At 46.1% G+C, this 27,423-nt stretch overlaps 1 long non-coding RNA gene across 3 annotated transcripts in view; it reads right to left on the reverse strand.

The window, feature by feature from the left end:
• Nucleotides 1-638: 638 nt before the first annotated feature.
• The window catches only part of LOC125698728 (uncharacterized), a 53,601-nt gene continuing 26,816 nt past the window's right edge, over nucleotides 639-27,423 (reverse strand). Inside the window, exons 1-5 of one of the 3 annotated variants that reach the window (XR_007379295.1) lie at nucleotides 7,141-7,204; nucleotides 5,151-5,425; nucleotides 4,615-4,692; nucleotides 3,862-3,977; nucleotides 639-2,155 (exon numbers count right to left, since the gene is read on the reverse strand). This is a non-coding gene — a long non-coding RNA (uncharacterized LOC125698728). Of the gene's footprint in view, nucleotides 2,156-2,439; nucleotides 2,850-3,861; nucleotides 3,978-4,614; nucleotides 4,693-5,150; nucleotides 5,426-7,140; nucleotides 7,205-27,423 lie in introns of those variants that run through there. The other 2 variants (XR_007379293.1, XR_007379294.1) reach the window with 2 other exon arrangements.

The following is a 27,423-nucleotide window of genomic DNA, read 5'->3' on the forward strand; positions in this document are numbered from 1 at the left end:
CTGGATTCAGTGGACACACAGCTCAGACTCAGCTGTCAGGGGAATAAAGTCTTTGATAAAGAAAATCCCATCCTCAGCTATTCCCATGGGTGACAGCAGTTTCAGCAGCTCCAAAGGCTGGGCTGTGCCATCAAGGCAAGCACCCAACGTCCTCCCATGCACTTCTACTCCTCCAGACTCATGGGCAGGTCAGTGCAGAGGGTGCCCTCAGCATCTCAGCTCCCTCCATGTCCCACAACAGCTCCAACAGTGAAGATTCATTCACAAAATATGCATTCATGCACAAAACGTAGCAGCAGCATATCGCATAGTCAAAGTTGGACCTTGAGAGACAGGAAAAAAAAAGCAAAAAAAAGCAGCTCATAATTACTTGGGTTATATTTGCCTTTCCAAAGGGCATAACATTTTATGTGATTCATTAAGATCAGGGCCTCGGGTGTATCTGTGAAGGCTGTGCTGGCACAGAAATTAATCATCTGAATGTATGGAGCTGGGTTCGATGGTGGCTCCCGTGCCACCCGACCCTTGGGGACACTGTGGTGCCAGCACTCAGCTCCAGGCACTGCAGCCTGCAGCCAGCCCTGAGGTGCTCATGTTCTCCCCTCCATGGCCCTTGTGCTGTTGTGATAACAATCAAAGTGGTTTAATTAGAAGGAAAGAGCTGAACCAGTGAAGCTCTGCTGTAATGTGGCTTGTGGGTATTTTTGGTCCCAGTCCCCACAGTTGGTGTTTCTCTGTAGCAGCCAGGATGGGACCATCAGGTCAATGATAGAATGTGCTGGGCTGCTCCCAAGGCCAGGGCTGGGGGCTGCCAGCCCTTCTGCAAAGCCTCAGGCTGCATCCAGGTGGGTCACAGTGAGGGGAAAACGATGCATGTATACAACAGTTGATTTCAGCCCAGGGTATTTTTGAGATTGTTTTATCATAAACTCAAAGATCTACTGCTGTTCTATTCCTGCATAACTGCATGAGTGATTAATTACCGCTGTACAGCAGCCCAACCTTTCTAGTATTTGCATTTCACATTGCATCATTACTGGGAATAAGAGGTAACTGCACTCATCTGCAAAATGCCTCGGGTAACATTGATCATCAGGGGAATGGCAGAGTAAGGTGCACACTGTGTGTGTGTGTCACAGTGCCACTTCCCTGTCACTTCAGCTCTGTTTGTTAGCAGAAAATGTACTTTTTCTGCACTCCCTCCTTCAGCTCTAATCTCCTGCAGGAGGAGCAGAGGGTTTTGCTTTTCGAGATGCTGCTGAGCTCTCTGACAGCAGCCTGTGCTCCATGAGCAGGAGCTGTTCTTTGCACTGGGGCAGGAGAGGAGGCCATGAACTGGTGCAAGCATCCCCGGGGCGACGTGTCTTTTGGCACAGGGTGAATCTCTGACGAATTCACTTGGTAAGATCTCACAGACTTTCCACAAACACATTCCTGACATAGGAGCCGAGAGACAGCTCCTAAAACCTTCACTAAGGTGGCATTAGCTCTGTTCTTCCATACAGAAATGGGGTTTGATCCAAATGTTGTAGGAACTTTCCTGCACACTTCAATGCCTTTTTGATCAGAAGCCTCGGTCCTTCTGGCACAAATATCCCTCCCCAGCGCTAAATCTCATTAGGAGTTGAAAAGACTGATGGAAACTGCACCACTGTAAGGGGAGGAAGGGCTGGGGTTGTTGCTCTTGTTTCCAGAGTATGAAATAAGGTATTGAATAATGAGTTTTTCTGGTGTTGCTTGAGTTCTGTGGGCAGATTGCTACAGCTGATTCCTAGCCATGCACTGTACAAACTTACAAGCAAGCTCCCTTGGTGACACACGAGGTCAGGGAGACCCACATTGGCCTTGTGTGCACAGGGAGGCAAAAGGTACCAGTGCTGAGCCCTGGGCTGTAACCCCCAGCCAGCTGGTGCTGGTACAAAGCCTCACTGTGGGTGGGATACACCATGCTGCATGGCTGCAGACTGGGCCGGGGCTGCCAAGCAGGCGGGTGCTCCCAGGGCAGCAATGGTCATCCACAAATGCCCCAGAGGAGGAAATGATAACCGCAGACTTTCTCAGCTCAACACCGCAGGGCTGGCCACATTACGAATGAACTTTCTCCATTCAGACTCAGGTTTCATCACATTAAGAAGAAACAGAAGAAAGGCTGAAACTGGAGAGGGGATGGAAAGAAACAAAGAGCAGAGCAAAGCAGCGTTAGTCATTAGCAATAACATGTCAGGAGATCCTTTTCAAAAATAACATAAACAGCTCACTTCGCCTCCTACGTCAGAAATGGTGATTCCATATCTGTTATTCTAGAGAAAGGGCTGTTAACTATTAATAACACATACAGACATTAAAGAAAGCAGAGAAATGATGTTACACGGGTAAGCAAACTGACAATACATTATCTTCAGCAACTTTGATTATTATTAAGCAGTTAAAGAGCATCTTAATAAGCTTGCAGCACGACAGAAGCTTGCAGCTTCAGAATGCTGTGCTCATACCAACCACAAAACCAGATTTTCTCAGGGCAGGTGTGTAGTACAGGGCTGGCCATGACTTCTGAGGGACGCTCGCTTCTTTCAAATTCCATCTCTTCCCTCAGATTCATCCACTGCTCTGTTCTGCCTGCCCATCCCTGACTCAATATCAAATATATTTTCAACTTGTCCTAATGAAAAATCTGTGAAACAACAGGAGTGAGGACAAGAGGAAGGCAGACAGCGGAGCAGTGAGGGGCTGTCTGGGTGGGGAGCAGAGGTTGGAAAGGGGCAGCAGCTCAATCTGTCTTCATTTTGCTGTTTGAATGTATTTTCCTCCCTTAACTTTACAGCCCTGAGTCCATTACTCCTCCTGTGAAGCTGAAATTATGGGTAAGAATGGATCAGTGCATTTACTCGGTATCGTTATGTGTCAAGTACTATAGAAGTATTAAATTGGGAAGGAAATTTTAAAACCATTCTTCTGACATGAGTCACAGAAGTAAGCTATCAGGAGCCATGTCACAGGCTGGCAAGAAACATACAGCATCTTTACGATTCTTCCTTTTATGGAACCCAAGCCATAAACAATAGAAACAAGGGAAGGGAGAGAATGTCATTTCATTAGAGTAAACGTGACACAAATTTAATAATGAATAATAGCCGTTATCTATAAAAATATGAAAAGCCATTTTCAAAATCATTAGCTCTAATTGCAAATGAATTTTGCAGCTTCTTTTCTATTTTGCATCCCTGTAATGAACTCTGATAAATTCAAGGGACTACATGTTAAATAAAGAGATAGAAGAGTCTAATTTGCTGCTTCATTAAACCGGCTTATTTCTAGAACATCTTGCTGTTGCTCTGAATTTCCCATCTCTGAAAGGTGGAGACAATGGAGCTATCTGTCTCTAATGTAGTGTGGCACACAATTAGGGATTCAAAAGGATGTGAATCTCTTTCCATCAGAGATACATGCAGCGATTATTATTTTATTACCAAATACTGTCAGCATTACATTTTTCCAACAGTTACTGTGACACCTGACTTGCATGTTAAGTTTGCACAAAGCGTTATAAAAAAAGTCAGATGGAGTTTATTTATACCACATTATTCCTTCTTACGTAGGCCTTCACAGAGTCTGAACGTTGGTAGAGTTCAATACTGAAGATTTGCAGTCAGAATATAAAGATGATGCTCTGTCATGTGGATGAGGTTTTAAGGCAGTGATATAGCACAAGCTCAACTTTACAAACCATGGTCACAAATCAACAAAAAGCATATCTGAACTTCTATTCAGCAAAGCACTCGTACACATGAATCTCAGGCACTGTCCTTTGCAGGGATAAATTTTTATGCAACTAAAGATCTTTCAGCTTCAATCAAAACTTACCTTTAGTCTTAGCTTTGAACTGATATAGATGCTTTTTTAGATGCAGTATGAGCTTAGGTTTTATATCCACAATCAGAACGTGGCAAGTTATCCACAGGAAAGACTCGCCTGGTAACCTGAAACACATCAACAAAAAGACATGAGGCATTTAGGGTTGTATTCTATCTCCATATATCCATGTCATATCTCTATATACATATATTCCCTTCACATACCTACTGAATGATCAGCATCACCACTCATGTACAATGGGGTTACATTCCCATGTAGATTGCTAATGATGTGTGCTTCCCTGTCTCACCATTAGTGTTAGAGCTGAGCGACACAGCTCAGCTTAGAAGTTTGTGCTGCAAAGGAAGATGGACCAGCTTTGACAATTCTATGCATAATAACTGTGATCACTTCCTCATGGAGAAGAGAGTCTCCAGCCAATCACATAACCCAAACTGCTGTGCCAGTATGATGGAGACCAATGGCTGTAATATAATTTATAACTACACAGAGTAAAAAGGAGGGGAAAAAAACTACCCAGAATATTGGACTTCACAAGTCAGGACATTCAAAATCATGGCTCCCACAGCACCCATAACTTAGCTCCCTGCACATATGTAGCATGTACAGCAGGGTAGGAGCTCATATTTATGCCTCGCTCTTGCTCTGCCAGAAGCAGAATTATGGCTGCTGAGGGAACTGTAACTTTGATTTTTGTGACTTTTGTGCATTGAATCTTTAAGAAAGGGAAAAAAAAGTCACCTGTTTGGATGGTGGCAAATGGCTCTCCTCCATTTGCCTGTATTTCCTCTCCTCCTGCCTCTTCAGGCCCAGGTAAAACTGTGGATTTTACACAATGAGAGAGGAATAGTTGTTGAAAAGAAGAGATGGCATCTTTGCATACAATCCCAACCCACACGGGACCTTGGCAGGGAGACTGCCTTAAAAACACAACAACAGCCTTGGGAGTGAGTTTCTATTTACAAAATAGTGGTCACAATCACCATTTAAAATAAATCATACCCTCTCCCTGCAAGGGACTTACAATAACCTCCAATATACAGCTAACTGGAAGACATTCACAACCTTAGTTCTAAGTTCATCAAGATGAACATATTCACAAATGGAGCAAGCAGTGGTGAAAGTCTGAGCCTCTATTTCAGAGCCATTTACCAGCACCAGTTGCACTGCGGCGTTGGAGAGGTGAAGAAGACTGCATTTTCCTTTTCTGTCTGCAGCGGTAGTAGCTCTTATGTTGCCTTTCTGCTGGAAATGCTACTTGGGAGATTGGCACATACCTTCAAAGAAATTTTCTTCTGTTTCTCTTCCCAGCGCTATTAAGAAATGCCTGTTGCAGTGGCTCAGATGTGGTTGCAGTGAGGGGACGCCTTTGCCGAAGGCTGCAGGAACCAACACGAAGCTTCCTGATGGCTTGGATAAGGTTGTGTCCTAAATTGCTTCACCTCTTCAGCTTCTCTGCTGCCTCCCCAGCATTCCCATCACAGTGCTGACAGCCCTCGTGTAACAGCAGCAAACACAGCAGTGCACGCGTCCATGCCCTGCTCACAGCTAACTGCAAGGAAAAAAAATAATAGGTAGTGCTAACAAGGTTAACGTGTGGTGTTTTGATGTGCTGGGGCACACTGCTAGGGTGGTTGGATTTGTGACCAACGTTTCTCATTCCATTGGGTCATTTATTTGTAGGAGGAAGAACAGAAAAGAAAATTAACCTGGACACTGCCTCTGTCTCCCTGCACAGCAATGCTTTCCTGTGGAGGCCCCACTGATTAAAAAAATGCTTTTAATTTGATTTCCTGGAACATTATGTTATTTTCAACTCCAATGTGGGTTTATTTCAGGCATATTTCAGGAGCTTTGAATGAACAAAGATGCAAGGAAATGTATTACATTTGGGAAAATCATACAAATGGTAAATGTCTTTTCAAATAAGTTATAATGATATTTCAAGGGCAGTTTAGACCTATTCAAATCGCACATTCTCATTACCATTCTTAGCAAGAGGCATAAGTCCTTCAATCTCTGTGTAGTTTTCCTACTCTCTCCCCACAATTTTCAATTTCCTTACAACTATTCATCTGATTTATTATTTCCCTCCTGTATTCTAAATGCACTGTAACCCCATACATTTGTTTCACTCTCTCAGTTTCAATACTCAAGGTCGTTAATACCCCCAAATCTTCTTTGCTTATAACACAACTTTAAATGTGCTCTTTCTTGCCCAATGGTTTGTTACGCAATTACCAGTGCCAATATCATCTTGTTTTTATAGTTTTACGATTAAAGAGATAAAAATGAACTCAACTGAATAAAAGGTAAGAGCATGCTTGCAATATCTGTGGCAAGGCTGCTGCTGCTCCTATTGCACAGATGATACGGAGAGATGCAAAATTAATCTTTTTCAGCATGGTGCCCAAAAGTTAACTAAGGCAAAATGAATTATGCAGCACTAACATTTGGCCCTTCTGATTAAGTGCTACTTAAACACATTTCAAGTTTTAAATCGATCACTTTGCGCAGAGAGGCAAAGTGCATGTCAGTCCAGGTGGTCCAAGCGTGCTTTGAAAACTGAGCATCCTCACCAGCCGTGTCCCCAAGTGCCACCCCCACATCTTTGCCTCCACAGCCCAGGCATCGTGCCCTAAGCCGTCCCAGCTGGGAGCCACACGAGGCCCCAGGGATGCTTGCCCCTTCCCTAGGAAGGAGAGCGCACGCAGAGGCAGAGAGAGAGCCTTTGGGGCAGCTTGCTCCAGGTGCAGGATGGAGCCATCTCTCCTCTCTCCACACCCCGTGCCCTCTCTCAGCTCCCCAAGGCACAGCTGACGCAGGGAGCCCCAGGAGCTCTGCAGGGCTGGGGGAGGAGTGAGCTCACTGGACAAGGAAACCATGCACAGCAGGGACACATCCGTTTTCCCTCCTGCTAGCCCAAATCCTCCCTTTGAATCACAGCTTTGGCTTAAGAACAGGAGGTTTATGTAAACATATAGCTTGCTTTCAGTCTGAGGTGCACAATTCCTTCCTCTCTTTTATTTTTTTCCCCATGCAGCCCACAGACCCGGCATCACACCCAAACACAGCAGACCTTGCTACTCTCTTCTGGGGGATACAATGCACCACCACCTGGATACTGCTGTCACGTCTGGCTGGTAACAAAGCAGGCTCCTTTAGATCCTGGAAAAGTTAAGTTAGAAGCAGCCTCAAACCAACCCTAGCTACATCCTCTCTCCCTTACCCTACAACATCAAGCAAATGTTGCACGAAGTTACCAACCCCTATCAGGACAAGAGGAGGCACCACTGCACCCAGCCTCCAGGCAAGACCCTGCCAAGCTGAGCTCCCCTCCTCAGGACCTGCTCATTTAACATTCCCTAACAAGGGCTACAGCCCCACGTGGCTGGCTGGCTCGGTGCTAACAGACCATTAAAGCAGTCATTAGAGAAGGGCTGTGCTTGCTCTTTGGCCTTCGGGAGCTCAGATGAGCTGCTGGCTAGGCTCCTTGAGGAACATCCTTAAGAAAATAACGTCTGATGACAAATTTACAGCTACAGCAACTGCATGCTAAGTGCGTTTTACCCCAGCTAGTTGTGTGTCACAAGTTGTCAGTACAGATTGGTGGGGAAAGAGTATGAAATATTCATGAAGTTATCAATGGCACTGAGATACCCAGTTAATTATGCTGCTCAGCACTTCCTCGCAGGCTCAGAGTGCCCAGCCCGACTTCCTCGTTAACATAACGGTTTGATTGTGCCTTTATGGCAGCCTCCGAACCACTGACACACCGCCATGCTCTTGGACCAACTCCATCTTAATTAGCTTTGCTGCCACTGGAATTAGGCGACATGTTGTAGAAGTCACTTAAATTAACTCCCGACTCTTCCTCAGACAGATGGGGCCTCAATGCTCGTGCCTGCCTATTACGTTTGTTTAATCATTCTTTAAAGGACTGTCACAAACAGGCAGCATGCCATAACGTGTGGCTGCGTCAGAAATGTGACCTTATCTCCAGTGCTTTCTGAAAAAGAATGTGTTTCTTAGAAGGTATCTGCGTTTCTCAAGGCAACACATGCTGAGAGGGACTACAGCATCGCCTTCCCAAAGCTCTCTGCTGTGCTAGCAACTGCAGGACAGCTGGAAGAAGCCCAAATGGTGCAGGGTGGGGAATTCTTAAGCATAACAACCCAGATTTTACACTCAGTGGACTTTAATTTGAATTTATAAAAAAAACAACTTTGAACAGTTTCTACAAATGTTATGGTTTGACTTGATGATCCTGAAGGTCTTTTCAATCCTAAATGATTCCCTGATTCTATGATTAGCAGTACTGAGAGTAACACAGCAACCATTCAGAAAGGGAGACTGGTTGTAGCCCTGTATTTGTGTGCAGGAGAGAACCAAAATAAGCAAACTAATATTCAAGAGAATTTTTCTGAGATTTGGCCATCTACTAGGCTTCATCTGGAGTTACAAGCAGACAATGCTTTTAGTTTGCAGCATTTTCCATATATCTATATATATCATTAAAAATAATAAAAAAAAAAACACCAAAAAAACCAACAACAACAACAAAAAAAAGATGAGAAGTTTGCTTTAGTTTCTCCTTGCAGATTTGCTTCCAAGCTGCAGCTTCAGTCAGGACCAGTTTTTGAAGTTCAGCTGGCTCTGACAGCACACTTTGCTGTGCACGCAGACCGTGCAAGGCAGAACATTCCTGCAGTGATGCTCAGCCCTGCATGGTCCTTGCCCTATCCCATGCAATGCAGGGCTAAGCAGCAATTTAAATAGAACTGTCACTTGCACAAGCAGAGCTGGCAAAGACCTCCGTGAACATGTTTGGAGACTTTAGCTCATTTCTCTCAAGGTATATTGCAAGATAGCAGCAATGCTATCATTCTTGCCTGATGTGATTTTATCTTACTGGTAGGACCACAGAACAGCATTTGAGAATCTCCCAGACTGCAGCTTCAAAAAGCATGACTTCTGCCATTCACTTGGAAACTTCATCCTATGTAGGCTGACTTCAGTGCTGACACTGCTGCCGATTTGCTCAGATTAATTTTGGAAGGCAGGCTTAATCTGCCATATTGTGGCCTGTCTGCTACATGTTATCCTGCTTTACTCCAAGCAATGCAGACCCTGATGCAGCAAGGCACTTAAGTACTTGTTTAAGTGTCATCTCATTCACTGCATGGGCTGTAGCACTCGCTGAGTCAGGGATACAGTGCTTCAAAATCCCCCTGTTGTTCTGTGGCAGGACTGGATGTGGTGTGGTACCACTGCAAGGTGAAGGTGCTGGCTCTGGGTCATGTTCTCACTGACCCAGAGCTGCCCCAATGAGCATGTTGGCTTTTGGGGGAGTGGGGATGGGTGCTGCCCAGCTGCAGCTATGCTTCTGCACCCTGTGGAATGAGTCTATCAAACTGAAGTGGGTTTGGAAGCCACTCTCCCAGCCCTTGCTCCATTTGTGGTGTGGCATTAATTCCCTAACCTATTCTAAGATGTACCATTATTCCTGTAGTGACTCCATGTGCTGGTACTGCCACAAAGCGAGATCAAATTCTCTGTCTGCGGACCCACAACTCTCATCAACTCACTTTTCATGGCTCCAGGGTCACCATTGCCTTCCCTGGGCAAACTGCCTTGTCTATAAAGGAAAGAAACAACTATCCTCTACACAACGGTGCACAATAAGGACATGATTAAACCATACTGGGTGCTGAGAGGCAAACTACTACACTATGATGTTCAAAAAGCCAGAATAATGTGATGGTTATAAAGACAGACAGCTCAGGCAAAGACTGCCTAGAGCACAGAATGATTGTCAGGATGGGCAAAAATGTAGAAAATCATGTGAGTGTGTAAGCTGCCAAAGCCAATTAATCCAAAGAACATTTTGCAACCATTAGGCTTCTATTACTGTGCATGCATCATAATTACTATGGGTCTGTGTGGATATGATGGCTGATCTTTAACAATATCGAGTTTTCATTTGACCTTTAATTATTTTCGTTGCATTTGTTTGTGTCGAATCGTTGCAGCATCTGAAGTTTGAAAAATCGACTCGTTTGTAATTTGTCATTTCAAGTGGTGCTGCAAAAGAGCACTGATATCCTCCCAGGAGCAAAGGTGAGGAGTGGGGAAGGGATGCTGCTGTGCTGTCCTGTCTCATGATACCTTACAGCAACTCTTGCTGTTACCATCAGAGCCTGAATAACATCAGAAACATGGCGACCAAGGAAAATTCTGCTGATAGAATTGTACAGAGAGCACTTTTGTTCAGCAGCTTTACCTTGGGCATTGATCAAGCCACAAGTCAAGAGTTGTCCAGCAGATCCTGGCCCATGTGGAGCTGATGTCTCCTACGCAGCAGGTCACTGCAAAGCATCTGTCCACTGAAAGTTCCTGTCTTGGTTTCCTGCCTGAGGTACCCGGACCTGCAGTCTCTGCAGTCATTGCTACCTCCCTGAAACTCCTCCCAGATGACTTCCAGTCTAAGGCTCTTACTGTTTTCTGTTCCTCTAACATTTATTCACATTTGTTCTCTCACCCTCAGGGAAGCTGCAGGGCTCAAGCAGAGGACAGACTCCAGCAATTGGCCTTCAGCTTTATGAGGAGGATCTTTCTGCCTTTCTCCTCACCCTCCTACCAGATCCTTCCTTCTCCAAACCCAACAGAGAGCAGGTCTGGAAAAAAAAGAAAAAAAAATCAGGCCAGTCCTTCAGGGAAGTTCCATTGGGCCAAAAGAGAGCTCTTTGTTTCATGGTACTTTCTAAAAAAGAAGCATCTCTGGTAGAAGAGGTCATCTCAGAGCGTTTGCCTAGCCTTGCCTGTCTGAGGTTTCAAGGCGATTAAACAGATGGATTTCTTTAGGCGAGTCATTACCTGTTAATCTCCTTTCTTTTCTGGGGAGCTGGTTGTGAACTGCAAGTTACACTTTGTTTTGTTTCCTTACCCAGATGTTATTTTAAGTGTCTGAGTTCTATAATTGTGAAGTGCTCTGGGCAAGCGAGGCAGAGAAGCAGCAGATGAAGAAAGCCGCCTCGCCTCTCTGCTAGCATTCATCCAGCCCTGTTTGCTCCACAGGATGAGCACAGAGAGGTGAAGCAGCCCCTGCTAGATGCACAGAGCTGTTGGCCTGAGGAATCACTGAGACGGGCAGAGAGACCTCTTCCATGAAGGAAGAACAGCAAAAATCCCTTTTGCTGGTCAGAGCACACCAGGTTTTTGGTGATGATGGCTGTCATTCTTTTTTTCCATTTGAAGGAGATGGAAGACTTCATTTATCTGCTTCATTTGCACCTTGAGACATGAAAGTTTTCAACGTGATAATCATGAAAGGAGCTCTACAGCCAGCATGAGTCAGGGCAGCACTTAGGATTTTATTTTTGTGTGTCTGCATTACTTCAGAATGGCAAAGAGCTTCGTGCCCAACCAAACTCAGCACTGCCCCATCTCTCCTTCAGACCAGCCCTGACCTGAGTCCCACACGTAAAGCTACACTGAGCTACTCCCCTCCATCCACACCACTCTGGGCCTCTCCTTCCTTCTCTTTTCCCCCTTCTATCTAAAACACATTGGAAATTACACTGAACCTGAGCCCTCAGCACTCATTGCTGACAACCATGCTCTGGGTGTGCATATCTCAGTCCATTTCCCCAGCCATGCAGCTCACACCACAGATCAATCACCAGCTGCAATGCATCCATTTTCACACAGAGGGTGGTGAGGCACTGGAACAGGTTGCCCAAGGAGGCTGTGGATGCCCCATCCCTGGAGGCATTCAAAGCCAGGCTGGATGTGGCTCTGGGAAGCCTGGTCTGATGGTTGGCAACCCTGCACATAGCAGAGGGTTGAAAGTAGATGAGCATTGTGGTCCTTTTCAACCCAGGCCATTCTATGATTTTATGATTCTAATGACTAATAGAAACATTTACTTCAGGTGAAAGCTCGCAGGTACATATACAAGTGAAAAGTACCTTGGAAGCCCAATTAAAACAAGTGGGCTGAAATCCAGATATAACTTTCTCCCTGTCCAGCTTTAGTGGCAGTCATCAAACACAGCTGGTTGTCATGCTATTAATTTTTATCACCACTCCTTTAGCAGCATGATGGAAGCAGAGCAAAAAGACCTTAGATACATTCTAAATGGAGGGTTCTGAATGAGCAGAAAGCGGGTGAGCGCTCATGGGAGCACCTTTTGAAGCTATTAGTTGTTTAAGCAGTTTGTTGGAAGAATAGGGAGCTGTGCATGGCTCCTTGCCATGGAGAGAGCTTTCCTGGTTTGTCTACATCAAAGGCTTGGAGCTGCACCGCCTACTCATTTGATCTTAATTCAGCTCAAAAAGCTGCGCTTCATGCACTTCTAGGTATGACTTAGACATGAAGCATGACGCAACGGTCCTTTGATGAATAAGGAAACATAGTCTGGATATCATCTGTGCCAGGCAGATTTCATCTGATTTGGGGAAAGAGGTGAACACGTAGCAATGCACGCACATACATGCGGCTATAAATAAAGCACGAGATGCTGGCGAGGGAACAGGAGCCAAAAGCCACTCCTTTCATTCAATTCATTGCCCCAAATCATCTCTGTAATTTTATCACCCTAAAAATATCCTCAGAGCCAGAGTTCTCAATGCAAACCACGATTGTTTCAAACAAAGCTCAGCGTGCTGGTAGGTGCTGTAGCAAAAGAATGGGAACAAAGCTGCTCTCCTCTCTTGCTGCCAAGCGGGTGATAACAGCAGTGATAACAAAGGACTGTTAAGTCTCGGTGGCTGCTCTTCAAAGGAGGAAACAGACCAGTGGTTTCTGCCTAGGAAGAATCAGATTTTCTCCCGTGTCTCTTTTGAAGCAGGATAGCCAAGGCAGGGACTCCCTGAGCCACAGAGCACAGAAATCAGAGTGAATGAGGAGGCTTGGAAACCACCATACCTTAAAGCGTGTATACACAAGAGATTTCCAGGTACTCAGACATCTGAGCAGAGGCAGTTTTTATAGGTCTGCTTTTAAAGGGCTGGATCTACTGAAGGAACACCAACCCCTGCACATAAGGGGAGATGTGAGGAGCTGGGAGCGGGCAGAGCATGCAATGAGTGCTCCTGCAGGTCCCAGGCAATGCCTCTTCTGTCTGCCAGCAAACCTGCCTCAAAGCAGAGGATCCATGCTGCTGAGCTTTCTCACAACCAAGAGCAATGAGCACCAGCCTGTGTGGCTTCAAGGGTCCAACCACTGAAGAAACCCATGGCACTCCTGTTGGCTCCATTTTGTTGGCGTTCACCAGATGCCCCCAGCATGGTTTGCAAGGGAAGCCTGCTGTACGCCAGCATGTAGCAGGGCCCTGCTAGGACTCTGAGTGTACTTCTCAAGAGAGCACTCAGTGACCAGCTTAAATAAAAGCAGTGTAAGCAGATCAAGGCAGGTATTTCTGCATTCAGTGGCTGTGTTGAAGCAGTTGCATTATAGAAACCAGGTTCTGAGAAACTACACTGAGCAACAGAGGCACCATTATCACATTAGTGCCTGAGCCCAAGATTGCCAACATCCACAGAAGTTCTTTAGTGACTCTAACAGGCTGTGGATCAAGCCTGAAGAGGGACCCACACACCACACCATTTAAAATCAAGGCTAAGTCAATCAGCTTTGTGTAATAACATGATTTCCTTCCGTGCCGCCTACGGCTAATGCCTGGGTTCAGACTTTGAGTGCCAGCTGTTAACAGCCTCTCTTGCATGCAGAGCATCAAGGAGTGGCTCTTGCAGACCTTCCCATGCAACAGGACCTGACCATGCCATGCATGAGAAGATGCCATTCCTCTGCTCAAATCAGGGCAGGTTCCTGCAGTGCAGAAGTGTTGATGGTTCAAAACAGGCATCTGGCACTGATGTTTGGCTGGCAGACAGGTGGGCTGGAGCTGTGCTATTCAACACATGCCATGTCTTGGGGCAAAGCATGGGTGAGGTCAGCTCCTCACATCCATCCCTGTCTTGGGTAGCATTCATTCCCTGCCTCGCAATCGGTGTACATCCAGCTCCAAACCCAAAAACAACAGGGCTGAGTCAAATCCACTCTGGGCGACCGGCCCCTAATGCAGTGTGTTATTTGCTTGGTTATTGGAGATATGGTGCCAGGCCCTATAACACAAATCATTTCTGAAAGAAAAATTATTCTACAGTGTCAACAGCATAGAGTTCCAGCTACGCCAGAAGAAAACAAGCTGCAAGGCATTTTGCAGAGATGAAGAAATGAAAAGGCTCTTTGCCTGAATTTTACCTTGCACAGATGGAAAAGAAGTACAAGGCACTCTGACACTCATCACCCTTAATAGGTGTCCCAGGGCTGAAGTCTCACCATGCTGAAAACATAGAGCCAGCCTGCAACTCGCAGCCTTCAATAAGAGAAGCAGCTATTTGTACAGAGATGTGAAATATTTAGCCACAAAGTGTTCCATTTCACTTAATTTGATATCGCTTAATGCTTGGAAAACTTCTATTAACAAAATCACCAGAGATTCAGATTCCTACTGCATCCAAATGCATCCAGAAAGGAAATGTGTCCATTTTCTGTGCAACAAATGCTCAATTGCAGGTTTTCTGGATAATAAAGTCTCCAGCCCAACTATTTAATTACTCAGCTGACTGGTGAAAGAATATGAAGCTACAGAACTCCATAGCCATGTGCTGGGAACTTTGGAGTAAGTTATAACAAACGTTAGTTTTAAAAAGACACCAAGTCAGCTATTTGGAAGCTTACACTTACGGATAATGATCATTTAATAATTATGCAAAGAAGTGCCATATTTCTCACATAATCTTTTCTCATAAGGCCGAAAATATTTTCATTGCTAGAAACAGGAATGCTCTTCATGCTGGAGTTTTAAACCAAGATCTCAGTCCAACATGGGAGGCACGTGGCCAGATTCGTTTGTTTCGCTGGACCCTCATTTAAGCATAAATGTCCTGCAATAAAATTGCAACGCTGAAAAAGGTCCAAGTGCCAGCTTTGGGTGTAACCCAGAGCACCATGATCCTTACTCCCTCCTCTTCTGCCCCACACACTTCCAGAAAGGCAGTCACACCTCTGCCGTGAGTACTTATGCTAACACTGGTTGGAGAGCCGGCATCCTTCTCCTGCCTTAGACAGTTATTAGCCACAGTATACTTCCAGCATTAGGTAATTTGTAATTACATTACTAATTACATCACCAATTGAGTACAATCTGCCGTTTCTGGAATTCTCTCACTAATCAAGCACTGTCCTCAAGGCACGAAGAATACACTGACATCGAGCAGCAGGAGCAACTAATCTCAGCATCCTTGTTATCGCAGGATCCCCGTTGAGCTGCTGCTGATCAGATGAGCCTGCAGAGCCTCAGCGTGCTCTGAGCAGCTCAAACAGTGCCTCTATTCATGCTGCAGCAGCCAACACAGCTCAACTCACCAAGGAGTCATGTGGAAAAAAAGCATCTCCCAAAGCAGGGTAAGCTTTGCACTCGCAGTATACACGGGGGTCTTTTCCTCAACCACAATTCAGCCCCAGAGATGCATTGGATTGGCTTCTCGGTTAGGAAAAAAGCCCCACACAGAAGTGGTTTTATTGCAGAATGTTAAGAAACCTCAGCTGGCCTCTACCTGACAGTGGTACTTCCCTTCAGAAGTTCCCACTGGCTCCAATTTCACCCAGAGACCAAACACAGATACTTCAAAACTGGGAGAGCGAGGTGCTCACTCAGACTGATGTCCTGCAAGCTGAGATGTACGTGAAAGGCTGCGCTCAGGTGGTGATGGAAATGTGAATCATTTGCTTAATAAGGGGGCCAACTTTTGCTGCTGTTTTTGCTGGGTTTTCAGTGGAATAATCTTGATTTCTCCTGCCAGGCTTCTGCTATTGGTCTGTGCTCTTCCCACCGCTGCCGTCATTGCAGCTAGCCCTTGTCTGCTCAGGAGATTCATGGTATGTATATTTTTGTGCATGGTGCTCTTGAGATGTCTGAAAAATGTTCCTGCGAACCAGGCACTGATGGATCACTCTCTGGAGAAGATAAATTCCTGTCTGCTTCCTTGGTCCCTCTGTTATGGTACAGTGTGAATACAGATTTGTTTGGAAAGGTTGAGTTAAAACAGTAATGTGCCTTTCTCTTCTTATATTTTATGTAATGCAGCAATTGAAAACTAAAGATATCAGCATTTGAACAGATGCTGGGCTTGCTTAGCTGGAGATGTCTCATAATTGTCTAATGCTAACTTTGCCTTTAGGATTTTCTGTCTGGTTTTCACAGCGCAAGCAGGAGAATTCACACTGTTGCTGGGGATTGCTCATACAGCTATGCAGACCCCTGCCCCTGCCCACCCCCAGCTGAGACCCCGGGGCAGGATCAGCACCCACTGCCTGCCTCAGGGCAGGGTCCAGGTCTCCACACTTTCTGCAGAGTGTTCCAGCAGGAGGTGACAGAGCCGTCCCTGCCTACAGCCCTGCTCTGAGCACCCGGCTGGTCCACAAGCCCATTATAGCTAATGGAAAACTGTTCAGCTGGGCTCTGGAGCCAGCCTAAAGTGACAAATCAAAATGTTTTGAAGGTGGTATAGCCAGAGGTGTGGCTCTGCTGCATAAACCCCAATAGGAGAAATCCTCCGTGGTCTCAGCCATGTCCTCTCGCATGTCAGGCAACAGGAACGGACATTCCACCCCTCCTGGAAGAACCAAACCAGACCTCAAGTGTTGCCAGAGGGGACTTAGGTGCTATCAAAGGGCAAGGCAGCTGCTGCCATGCAAGAGAAAGGTGGACATTTGGCTTGTAATTAACAGTTCCTTTCTCTCCCCAAATCCTTCAGCCCAGGGTGGGAGTCATGTCCTGCTGTCCCTGCTGAGCCAGGGAACAATGCCACAGGGCACCATGGCTGCTTGGGAGCAGTAGGTGGAGTGGCCAAACACTCAGTCCTCCCTCTGTCCCTTTGCCAGCTGTAAAAGGCTAGAAAAGCACTTCTCAGTGATGAAACAAAGCAAAGAAAGCACAAATGAAGGAATATTGTCAAAGAACAGTTTGAAAAGGAGCTAAAAGCGCAGCACTGCTTTCAAGATACACTCACAATATTTTCCAGGACAATGAATCCACAGGAAGCACTTCCATCAGCTTGTTGGCAGCTCCCAAGCTGAATGCCAGTAATTTGGCAGCAGACTGCTGCCATCCAGCACGTTGCAGGTTCAGCAGCTCACCAGTCTCACCCCCTCTTAGGGTTGTGGTAACCTCATTACTCATTGCAGACATTACTCATGTCTGTAACAACGCTTTACCTTTACACTCATTTTGCACCAAAAGCAATTGCTCCACAATGGCAGCAGATGAGACGCTCAGTTGATCCAGGTGAAGACAGGATTTGGCTTTAGCAAAGCCTTGCTCCTGCCCCCGCATTCTCACTACACAGCATTTCCTTACTGAGAGTAGTGCAAGGCACAGCATGTCAGCCTTCATCCCTCCACCCACTGGCTTGAAATACTGATATTCAATTTACAATTAAAAAGAGAGAACAGAAGCAAAATGAAGAACAACATTTATGCATTGTTGCAAACTGCCAGCTTGCCTGAGCTGTGAAGTCCCTAGACTATTTTGGGATAATTTGGCACCTTTCAACTGTCACACAAAATTTCATGGGGGATGATGCTTGGCATTGTTTATATGACATTAGCTTCACCTTTTCATCCTACTGGGGACCATCAAATGCAAAATTGGATTAAATTTGGCAGATCACATTATATATGGGGAAGTGAGAAATACTGCTGTATCACAATTGATTTTCCCAAAGGCACCAGGCAACCTCTGATATTTTGATACTGAGACGATAAACGATTTTCCGCTGGTAATTTCCATACTCAGTAAGCTGAGAAGTTTTTCTCAGTATGCAAATGAGGTTTATTTAAAGCATCATTTTCTATTGCCTACAATTAGATTGATCTGGATGGCTGCAGGAGGAGGTTTGTCTTGGTGACGCTGAATGGGCAGGAGCAGGGGTAAGCCCTTCATGCAACAGAGCCTTTAACCTAAACCAGGTTTGATTGTTGGGATTGTCACAGCTGGGCAAGGCAGCAGCATGGTGATGATGATGATGATGGTGATCTTTGCTCCTTGGATGAAGTCTCCAACATTTCACAATACCGCTATCAAATTTTCCCAAGCCACATGCCTGTGCAAAGAACCTATGCCTCCTTCTCACTACCAGTTAGATGGCACTTCACTAAATGGATAGGGTTGGAGGTAGCTCCTTCCCATCTCAGACCTTCACTGGGTGTTAGATGCCATCAGATCCAACCACAGTTCTCCTCAGCCTCTGGCTTAGCAGGTCACAGACTCCACATCACTCACTGAAAACCTTCAGATGTTCCTCTGGTGATCTCCAAGGGATGTGTGGGAGATGGAGCAAGGATCAGTTTAGTCAACCTTGATGCAAGGGCCAGAAAGGCAGTGAAAAGCAGAAATGAAATAAAGAGGCTGGGATGCTGCATGCCCTTCTCTTCCCGCAGCCCTTCCCAGCCCTCCAACAGAGACTTTCACTGCCACCACAGCATCACGAGCATGCCTGGTTCCAGTTTGCACACCACATGAAAGTCATTTGGAAGAAATTCATTCCCATGGAGAGAGCCAGCACTAGGCTGGTGCATCTCACAAGCACTAACTTGATGAGTTATACACAGTCCTTACGCATGAATTTGGCTCTCCAAATGCATTTGCATTCATCAGTACTGCAAGCCTTGTGATGTCTTTAGGGAACATCCTGCTCTTCTTCACTGCAACACAGCAAGTACTAAAGGAAACTGAGGCCTCACAAACTAGCATGGCATAGCAGAGCCATCAAGAGCCAGATCACTCAAGTCATCGTCACTCCAAAACTGGTCAAGTGATACTCAGTGATTTCTTCAGCAACAGGTGCTGCATGGAAACATGAACCCTCAAGTAGGAATTTTTATTTTCAAAGATACAAAGCAGCTGCCTTACAAACATCGAGCTCCTCCCCTTCTTCTGAGTAAAGAGCCCCATTTTAAAGGTTACCATCCGCTTGTTCTAAGAAGGAAACTCAATGGCAACCCATGAGCCCATCGTGCTCCATGGAGCTCAGCCATCCCTCCGTCTCAGCCACACTGACAAAGGAAAAGAGAGTAGAACCTGGGCCACTGGGCCAGCTGCAACCTTCTGTTCCTTCAGACTGTTACAGATATAATAATTTTATTTTTTTTTTGAACTGTTGTCTAGAGTTTAATAAATGCTCATGTGTATTATTAATCTGAAATATTAACCTCAAATCCACTAATAAAGTGACTCAAGCAGTTCAAGCTCAGAGGTTTGCAAAATCCTTGCAAGCTGCTAATTAAGCTACATTGCAGTAATTGTTCAATAAATTTTACAGCCAGGTTTCATCTCTTTGGAAAGAGCAGACTACAAATTTATGCAACATAAAATCGAAGGTAATGAATTTGGAGCATATTCTGTATATGGTGTGCACCTAACAAGTGGGAATAATAACATTAACAGTGCTTTGAGATAATAGACTATTTAAATTCATATTTATAGAAGCCATAGACTAATATGCAGTGATCTACAGATGAGGTGTGATTTCCCCAAGGGCACAAACCAACCTACGCAGGAGCACACATTTTCAAATAGAGGAAATCTCACACCATTCTCCCAGGCTGAGATACCTAGCAAAGGGAGCCCTGGGAAAGTGTGCCAGGATGGGGGGTCTCTAGTGCAGAAACATCATGTGGGCTCCCACATGGTGCTTTCCTTACAGCTAAGGACTGCCCCTGCTTCGGTTCAACAGCAAATAACAGATGCTCCTGTCTGCATAGAAACAGGTTCACCCAGTCCCAGCAGGGGCTGGAATGCGCTTAATGGCTAGCATAAGTAAATATTAAAAAGTCATCATAGGAATTTATTAGCAACACGTCTGGCACTTCGGTGCTTTATGCAATGGTTTTTCACCAGTCGGAGTATCCGAAGATCTCATCAGTGGTTACAGCAATCTGGGCTGCGTGACGGGAACCCAGCCCTGCTCATTTCCACAACTGGAAGATGAATTTTGTAAGGATGAACTCTATATCTAGAGGGGCTCAGGTCCTGGTGGCCAGCCAATTCGTAAAGCCTAAGAAAGCCTCTTCTTTTCCTCCACACGCAGCTGAACTAGCACTGGCATGTGATGAAAACAGTGAATCCCCTCTCAGAGCCAGCCAACACAAATTGTTTAATTCCTGGCTGGCCAATGGCTGCGTTTTAGCATTGTCTCACAGACCTGGAGCTGAGCACAGCTTGGACAGCAGTTATTATGGCTGTGCGACACCACATCCTGGCTTTTGATCTCCAGCACTGGCGTAAACCAGGTCCCCAGGGACCAGAAGTCCCTTGGGGGAAAGTTTCTGTGACCCACATCAAACGCTGCTGGGAAGCACAGATCCACCCTTCAGTGGCTGTATCATGTTTCTAGTTGTCTGCAGCATTACAATGCCAATGTTTTATTCATTCACTTATTCCACTCGTTGCATACAGAGTGTAACTCAGGGCAGGCAAGACGTGGTCTTGCTGCAGCTACACGCACTATGGGTTTTGGGAGCCCAGCCACCTGCTCAGCAGGGCAACGGATGGCCCTAAGCACCAGCACAGCTCCTGAGATCCACAACACACATCACAGTTGACAGAGGACAAAGCAGGGAAGGGGATTCCTCTGGGATCAGTGCCCCAGGGCAAGACAGAGGCAGGAAGGGGAAATGAAAGTACAGTATTATCCCCATGATGAAATTCAGGACTTTCCTGGGACTTTCTCGATGAAATGATGAGAGATATTAAAGCATGAAGGAAGTCTCGCAATGCTCTTGCCCCCTGAATTGCAATAACTATTCTATGCAGAGCTGTTAGAAGAAGAGATTGCGTATCACTTCACTCACTTCACCCTATTTAAACTGAAAGGACACCATAGCTGGGACAGACCCTGAGCCATCCCATCCCATTTTGTGCATTAATTATAACTGTTTTCTGGCTTTCAGAAACAGAAGTTACAGCTTTCAACTGTTTCTTCTTCAGCTTCCTAGGGTACACACATCTGAACAGAACGAGCACAGACCCCAAGCTGGGTCTTCATGGGCACAGCGTCTACCTCAGAGCGCAGCCAGGAGCACAAGGGCAGCAAGCAGGGCAAAAATGGGCAATGCTTCAGGTAAATGCTGTTTGTGCTAATCATGAAGAGGAAACATAAAGCTGGATTGGGTTATGGGGGTCCCTGAGACAAAGACTCAGTTCAGAGAGCCCTCACATGCTTGATAAAGAATTCCCAAAGCACCTGCTAGAAACAACCTCAAAATGCTGCCATGATCAATTGGCATTGTTATTGCCATGATGCAGCAGTCTGTATTAGTTTTCTTCTTAAATTCTAGTGGGAAATGAAGTGTATTATATAACACGTGTCTGCAGACAAGGAACAAACACTTCATGCATGCACAGGGGGTGTATCAGGAGGTACAAGTGCCTCATGACCACTGGGCAGCATCTTCCCATAACCTGTCCCTTGCTTCCACGTGTCCCTGATGCTGGCTGCCATGGGAAACTAAACAGGAAAGGGTAGTGAGGTGCTGGCACAGGCTGCACAGAGATGTCCCATTCCTGGAGGTGCTCAGGGCCAGGCTGCATGGGGCCCTGGGCAGCTGGAGTTGGTCCTGATGCATTGGCTGGCAACCCTGCCCATGGCAGAGGATTTGGAACTAGATGAGCTTTGGGATCCCTTCCAACCCAAGCCATTCTATGATTCTACAGTGCTACAGCCACCTCTACCTGCTGTGCAGTAAGGACAGTTTCTAATAACTGTCTTGTCACGAACAGATGGGCTTCAAATTTTGAGTGAGCACCAGTAGTGCTGGATCCAGAGTGTGTCATTGCTGCTATCTGAGGGCAAAACCCCAACAATGACAGCAGGCTGATGGATGAAGATCTCGAAGCTTGTCCCAGCTCCCAGGAAAGCTATAAATCAATGACACAGAAAACCCTGAGCCCCTGAGTGCTTTAAAAGTCAATAGTAAAATTTAAAATCAATGGGAGGGCTGGCAGGGAGGCAGTGCAGGGGCGGTGTGCAGGAGGGACAGCAGCTATTGTGCAGCCGGGGGAAGCTGCCAGCACGCCAGAGCCTGTAAGCCAATTTTACTTAATAATCCCACTAATGTGGAATGACACTGGTTGTAATCCTTCAGTGATTACAGTGTAGACCGATGCTTCAGCATCTCTGGGAGGATTTAACGGACAGTACAGCATCCAGAAAGCTATAGCCACATTTCTCCAGTCAACTAGGAGAGAATATTCAGGCTCAGAAAGCACCAAAGTTGTCTATCTGGTGATAAAAAAAGAGAGCAAAGCTTCCTCGCTGTGAAAGCTGTGAAGTGCCTCTGTGAAGCAGAACCCAAATCCAGAGGAGGAAAAGGGGATATGCACAGTGGGACACTGTGAGCAGAAAACAGGGAAGAAGCATTTGGGCCAGAGTGGGTCAGGAATGCAGGGACCACTCTGGGGTTTGGCACACAGCAAAGAGAAGGAATCTGTGGGGTCAGGGGCATGTTGAACACTTGTACGACATTATCAATGACTACTGCCAGCTTGGGAAGCATGAAAGTGGAGCACGGCTGGGAGATTTCAGAGGTTGGTGAATCAGTGGAGGTGGGGGGGGGGGGGGAGGGTTTAAATTATCAGCTGTGTTTGGAGAACAGCTGGAACAACTCCAAGAGCAGAGGACAGATGCAAAACCATTGGAAAGATTAATCCAACATCATCACCAGCAGCCTTGGATAGGCAATGCAGGCCAGGAGGCCTGAAGAACAGCTGGCCAGAGTGGACTAGCTGAATTATTTTAATGAAATTAGATAAAAGACACAGAGGAAATGATTGCAGCTCTTTATAGCGAAGCAGGAGGCTTTCCATGCTGGAACAGCTGGGGGGCTTGGAGAGACTGTTGTCTCCTGATAGTAATCACTAAATTAATCAAATTCAGCCAGTGAAGATGTCTTGTTATGAACAGATGGAAGTTTGGGTTTAACTCTCTGCTTTGCATGAGCATTTTCAAAGGCAGCAGTAATACCTCGAGTCTGGGGAAGGAGGGATCTGAACGGCAGAGTCCCAAGGTGGCACAGAGCTGCCACAGCTGGGAGCTGCCCAGAAATTGAGGCAAATCTGGGACCTGGGAAGGTCATAATGGGACAGATACTTTCCATCACCCGTACCTGCACTGTTTTTCCCCAAAGGAGTTAGCCCACACTCTTCCCTCACAATGTTTCCTCTTCACTCCAGTTGGCTGCTGGATGCCTCTGAGCACTGCAAGGCTGCAGGAGCAACATGAGCTCTGGAGGAACCCGGTAGCCTGGCAGGATTCTGCTCGGAGTAAAAATAACCATCAAGATGCCTATCTGCAGGAAAACTAATATTGTCCCTCATGTTAACCACTTGAAATTTCTTCTCTTTTAGCAAATGAGCATATGCCTGGCTATACTGAAACATTTTGTCTCCTGTGACCTCATTCTCTGCATTCTTCCAGTTGTGAGCTGTCCCTCACCATTCAGCATGCATCCTAATATAGACTCTCTGCCCCCATCACCAGTATGCTGGGGATGAATCATAAGTCATATCTGTGACGGTGAACCCACATGCCAACCTACATCTGGAGAGATGACTCTGTTCAGTAGCCTTAAATCTGCAGCTCTCTTTGTGAGGATGGGGTTTAACAGGTTGTTCTCCCAATCTCCGAACAAAGAAGCTTTCAAAAACCCTCAGTGTTCAGAAATGCCTTCTTGTTCCATTTCTCCAGTGTAGGCAGCTTCTGTGAACCTTGCTTATCATATTATGTTAACAAGGAGACATGGAGTGACTGAGCAGTAACAGCTTTATGAGTTCCCTGCAATAGGATTGGAATTAAGTCAGAAAATCATCTAAAAATAAGACTCCTGTAAGGACAACAAAAAAGAACTAGAATGTAGAAAGCACAGATTCAATCCTTCTGCCCATCTGACCAGAATCATGTGAAGTTCAGGAAACATGCTTGGTCTGTGATGGACCTGTGTCTTACAGGTCGAGGATTTTAGCAGAAGGAAAACTCATTGTTCAGCCTAACACTAACGTGAGCATTTCCATGTCTAGCATCAAACATGGCATGGTGAGCATGTGAGAGACCCCCTCTCACACCACCAACGTCCCAGAGGAAGCTGAAGCATCACAAGCACAAGGTACCGAGGACATTAACAGCACATTTAAGTTAACGATCATGCTTTAATTAACAGAACTATCACCATCTAGAGCTGAAATCATAGCTCAGCTCGGGGACAGCATCTACGAGCTCTAACAGCTGTGGTGTCCTCGGTGGACTACAGAGGGAGAAACACACAGTAACTATCAGACCACTAATTTTAAGGCTCACTAAAGCCACTGGTTAGTGTTTGCAAACGGGAGCATGAACGGCCGGGTGGGAGGCAGCAGCTCGCTGTGACTCAGGGCGTGCTAGTCCCCCTGTTGCTCAAGCAGCTATAAACTAGCTGGTGCCTCCCACAGCTTATTTGGCTGATTATAGGCAGTTTCCCTGACTGACACAGAAAGGGAAAAGATTTGCATAGAGAGATTTGTCTTCAGCTCTTCTACTGAGTAACCTTAGACCCGTTCCAGCATCCTCTGCTAGATCAGCTTGTGTAAATGGATACATAAATATTCAAACCCAATGCAACGCTATGGCAGAAACAAGAACCCAAAACAAGAATCCTGTGTTCAGGCTGCTCTGGGTTTCAATGTGCCAAGGCCCAGGCAGTGATTTCTGGAGAAAAACGTGTGTATGAGGTTGGCAAAGTGACCTCAAGGACTGGGGAAGAGCTGGAGGGTGGCAAATGAGAAAACCTGCTCAGGAAAAACATTCATCATTTCCACGGTGCAGCAGAGCCGCAGCCCACCCTGCCCCACGTTCACACCAGATGACAAAGCACAGGCCCAGCGTTTAGCAAGAAAGCCCAAACAGGAATCACTGCTAAACCCCTTCACACGTTTCACCCCTTGGGATGAGAGGGCTACAGATGTGCAGACATTATGTAAATGTCTTGGCATTTTTTTTACTCATCCCAAAGACATTCAGTGCGCACGTATTGGTATTCTTTTTGCTTTTCGAGTATTCCTCTAGAATGCTTCTAAACAATGAGTGCTGTACCTCCCCGCCCCAAAGATGATGTGCTTTTACACTTGAACAGGTCTAAGTGGGATTTTTGACTTTGCACCTTTGTTCCCAACGTTAAGCCGATCAGGCTACGGCACTTTGGAGAAAAAGAAAAGAGAAACAATGTTGTTTTGTCTGCTAACATGATTGATGGACAAGTTTCAATTATTGCATCTTTAAGTGACTGGGGAGCAGCAGAAAAGAGAGAGACTGGTGAAAGACGTGTTACTTCCCAGCTCAGTGCTATTTCCACAGAAACAGCATACAAGGTTGCTCTCTGGTGGCGGCTGCCTGCCTCTGTATGCAGGGCTTCCTCTCAGCTGCTGCCAGTTTGTTGACGGACCAGCTGCTACCACGAAACCTGAGTATTAAAATAGTAAATAGATATATTTCAAATCATCAATTGTCCTGATTTATTTTGCTTTCAGGGACAGCCACGGCAGCAGCTGTAGCAGGGAGTTGTGCAGCACTGCTGCACAGAGCACAACTGGGGTACACAGCCCTGCCCCATAAAGCCTTTTTTTCATTCCTCTCCTATTATTCTCAGCCCTTTAAAATGCACTGATAGACTTTGCATTACGTCACAGTTCTGCAAATGGTGCCAGTTCAAAGGCTTGATGGGCTTTGGACCAGTAGCCAGCTGAGGGCATGGGCACATCACTTCCATCACTGCAAGTATGAATGCAGCTTTTTTGGGTTTGTTTAGTTTTTTTGCACTGAAGCTTATGGGACACCAATGTTATGTTGTGATCCTTCAGAGTGACACCTGAGCAAGGACGCCATACACTGCTGCAGCATGCAGACACAGCAGCAACATTGTCCCTTCCATCAGCTGAGCATAAGAATAGCTTTGTAGTCACTCACCACCTTTCTCATGGCTCTGAAATGAACTAAATTCCTTCCTGGAAATGCAGATGACTGATGGAAATTAAAAAGACATTCAGAAGGGTTGGAATATTCCCTGTATCTGAGGTTTGTTCTGAGAGCAGGCCAGGAGAGCAAAAGCACCAGCACAAGGCACACTTTGGATGCTCTTGCAGTGCTGTTTTTATCAGCATGATTTTCCTGGTAATCCCCAATGTCAGCCTGTTCCCAGCAGGCAGAGACGCAGTGAGGACCTCATCTGCAAGGGTCCCCCAAGGAGATGCTGCCCTGGAGAATGTGCCCAGGCAATAACTTACATCTGGCAAGAACTGATATTTGCTATCCTTCCCTCAGCCATCCTTACTCTCTGTTACAACCTTTGGCTGCTTTTACTACACTGAGTCAGGTATCTGCCACCTTGAAAAGCATCCCCAGTTAATTAAGGTGCTGATATCTGCTAGGATGAGGGGAACTTCTCCCCATCCTGGCCCTTTCACAGGGGTGGCAGTGCTGAAGGAGACCTGCAGGCAAAAGCACCTCAGAGACTCTGTCCCTCATGAACCTCCAATTCCAGCTCAGATTAGAAATCCAGCTATGTAAGAAAGATAATAAGGTGCAGGGCACAGGTTTGGAACAGCTCAGAAACACTGTGATAAGTGCTTCCTCCTCCTAATATCAGTGTCCAGGAGCTGGGGTTGCAGGGGGTCTCACAGAACCACAAGGAGCTCAAGGCTGAGGCCAACACGCCTATATTTTCCATGCAGGCAGTTTTCCCATTGGCATGCATTAGAGAGAGAGCATCTTAATCATCCACCCTGCTCCATTTGCAGAGCTTTAATTGATTAACAGGCAGTCCTTGCCAGCAAACGAGCGGTTGGCTCCAGGGAGCTCTTACTTGCTTGTTTTTAAACAGTGCAAAGTGGAAAAATGGAAGGAATAAGCAATGAAAGCTCCAGGGAGCAGCGCTGTGGGGCAGACAGTGCTGCTCTGCATTGACCTTACCAGCGTGGGGAAACGGGGTCAAGAGGTACCAGAGCACAACACTGGTGGGAGCAGGGAGATGCTGAATAACTGAGAACCCCAAAGTGCATCTCTGCCCCCAGACACGGGAGCAAATATTCTCAATGACTTGTGAAACTTTAGAGAAGACAAAGGATTTTCTAGAATTGCTGAAAGCTCAATGACTTGTTCACCCCCATGACACAGCAGACATGGGTGCTACTACTTGTTTGCCACCCCCAGCTTTTCATCTCTCTCCTACCAACCACCTTCAGCCTAGGAGAAGAGGCATAGAAAGCCAAGAAAGACACAGCCCCCTGTGAAAATGACTATGGCAGCATGAGCAGCATGACCAGAGATCTGATAGCTGTACCTTCAGTGGGCAGAGCCATCCATTGCTGAATCTGGCTTTTCACCAGGGCCTGCATCATCAGGAGAAAAACTGCCCAGGAAAAAAGCAGGATTGCTTCAGTGCAGAAAAATACATGAG

This window comes from Lagopus muta, chromosome 11, assembly GCF_023343835.1.
Source record: "Lagopus muta isolate bLagMut1 chromosome 11, bLagMut1 primary, whole genome shotgun sequence".
NCBI classification, from domain to species: Eukaryota; Metazoa; Chordata; class Aves; order Galliformes; family Phasianidae; genus Lagopus; species Lagopus muta.